This window comes from Juglans microcarpa x Juglans regia, chromosome 4S (genome assembly GCF_004785595.1).
Source record: "Juglans microcarpa x Juglans regia isolate MS1-56 chromosome 4S, Jm3101_v1.0, whole genome shotgun sequence".
Lineage (NCBI taxonomy): Eukaryota > Viridiplantae > Streptophyta > Magnoliopsida > Fagales > Juglandaceae > Juglans > Juglans microcarpa x Juglans regia.
Genome location: NC_054601.1, coordinates 7,830,956 through 7,833,305, shown reverse-complemented (window position 1 = coordinate 7,833,305; position 2,350 = coordinate 7,830,956). Strand labels below are relative to the sequence as shown.

At 36.9% G+C, this 2,350-nt stretch overlaps 1 long non-coding RNA gene across 1 annotated transcript; it reads right to left on the bottom strand.

The window, feature by feature from the left end:
• Positions 1 to 294: 294 nt before the first annotated feature.
• On the bottom strand, positions 295 to 2,047 carry LOC121263245. Its single transcript, XR_005940219.1, has 2 exons — positions 1,797 to 2,047; positions 295 to 656 (listed from the first exon to the last, which is right to left on the bottom strand). It is a non-coding gene; the product is annotated as an uncharacterized LOC121263245 (long non-coding RNA).
• Positions 2,048 to 2,350: the final 303 nt, after the last annotated feature.

Sequence of the window (2,350 nt, the reverse complement as noted above, 5' to 3'; positions counted from 1 at the left end):
GAGAGATTCCCAAAGCACGCAGCAACACCATCAATATCGTTACACGGGGAGGATAAATATTCAGGTTGAGCAATGCCAATACGAGAGGAAACACAATCTATTTCTTTCAAAAAAACACAAGGCCACTGTATAAAAACATCTAATAACAAATAATCTTTATGATCACCAATAATTTCCACAGGAACCCTCAACCCCCCTTGCATGACAATCTAAAAAAAAAAGAGAAGCAACAACAACAATTCTACGTAGTTAATCATAATTAATCTCGATCAACTACATAAGACTTGGCAAAAGTTTTCAAAAAACAGAGAAGTGCACAACCTGTTTTCATTACACAGGTTGATTTAGCAACATATAATTTACATGGTTTTTATCAAAATCTAATCCATACAACGTGCAAAATAGTCTAGGAATTTATCCGAACCAAGCAAACATTATTACAAATGTGATAACTCAGTACAAACACAACAATTTTCATTTTTCCTTTTTTAGATTCTTCGCTATCTCTCTCACTTTTCTTCTCTTTTCCGAACGCCATACTCTCGCTGTAGTACATCATCCCATGTCTTTGAAGCCTCATTCTCTTTAACACAAAAATTCTCCTCTAACATATTAAGTATATCTGCCCATATGAAGAATTCACACCTCGCATCATCCTGCACATAGTGTGAACTCCCAATTAATATGATAAAATACACCCTGCTAGCAGCAATGCAAATATGACAAATAAAAAGTTGTTTACCGTATTATACTTTGGGCAGGCAAAAAATCTCATTCTAGGATTTTTTTTTTAGTGTAGGACGTCTTTAGTGGTATTTTCAAACCACACCAACAAGTTGGTAAATCCATCACAAAATTATTAACTAAAGATGATGATTGAGATGACGCCATGTATGATTCTGAAAAACCAAAGACAAATTCAAAGAAGAATTGTCTGCTCTTAGACAATTCCAAAGTTCATTATTCTAATTAAATGATCTCCAACCAACTGTTTAGTAGTTTGAATCATGTTATCCAATATCAACATGTTGATGAACTTCATCGAGTTGCAATAAAAATGTGTTGTGAAGTATATGTTAAATAGCTATCTTAGCATTAGTTTAGAACATTATTGAGTTAGTGAGTATACATGAGACAAATGAACATATTCTCAGTATTGATCCAGCACTCATTTAGCAAATCTGTTCCATTCCTTGACTCCAACTATGATTGGACTTAGTTTAAGAATTTCAGAAGAAGAGTCTCTTCCAGATGGAGGGAGTTCTGGGCAACACTGCTGCCCATTGCAAGCATTTATTGGATTTCACACTATTAAGATAGAGAAAATAGACTACTAGTAAGGAAATGTTAATTTCACATTTTTTTTATAAGCTGGAAACCCTAGTTAATTAGAAACACAATTTATCCTTCAACTATAGAGTAAATTAAACTATGGAGTAAATTAAACTATGCAATGAACAACCCTCCAATTTAAGGTTCATAGTCATGCTTTTATTCCAAATGAATAAAGAGAATGAGAGTATTGATGTGAAGGGAAGGTGAGAAAAAATCATAAGCAACCATTATACTCAAAGATAGTAAATTTTCATAAATATGTTATGAGAAAATCAAAAGACCCCAAACTCGATTATTCTTCTCATTTCCAAAAAATGGAAAAGCAAATGCAAGCAAACCATACTATATTCATATGTGAGAACAAAACTTCAGAGTCTGATTCCACTTTCAGGCAACCAACTTTCGTCAATTGAAAAAACCACTCTGATTTGAAAAACATTCAAAAGTTAAGCTCTCGATACCTTATACTTCTTGATGCCTTATTCAAAAGTATTTAAGCATGTAAACTGGTGGGGTTGGTTTAGCAAATACAGAGATAAAGGAGTAAACAGATGAAAAAAAAAATTGAAATGTATGCTAAACCTCCCGCAGATCTGAGGGCTTCAGTGGACTGAGGGCTTCATTGGTGGACTGAGGGACCGAGGGCTTGGGGACTGATCTCCTCAGGAGGGTTGAGGTCGTGGTGGGGAAGGGAGGGCGAGGTAATGGTGGGGTGGGGAGGGCGAGGTCATACAGGGTTGGGGAGGGCGGGGTTGGGCTGAGGTTGTGGTGGAGTGGGGAGGGCGAGGTCGTGGTGGGGTTGGGAGGGCTGAGGCTCGAGAGGGCTCGGAGGGTTCAAAACGTGGATGAATGGATTGAGGGGAGTGAGTAGAGAGACTGAACGACTCAAAATCGATTCAGTGAATATCCGGTCTACACGTCATGTGTGCAATGGATGTAGCCAATTAGTGGCTGCCATGAAGATTTTTCCAATTTATATATAGACTTAAAGTGGATTACTAATAATATTAGTGTT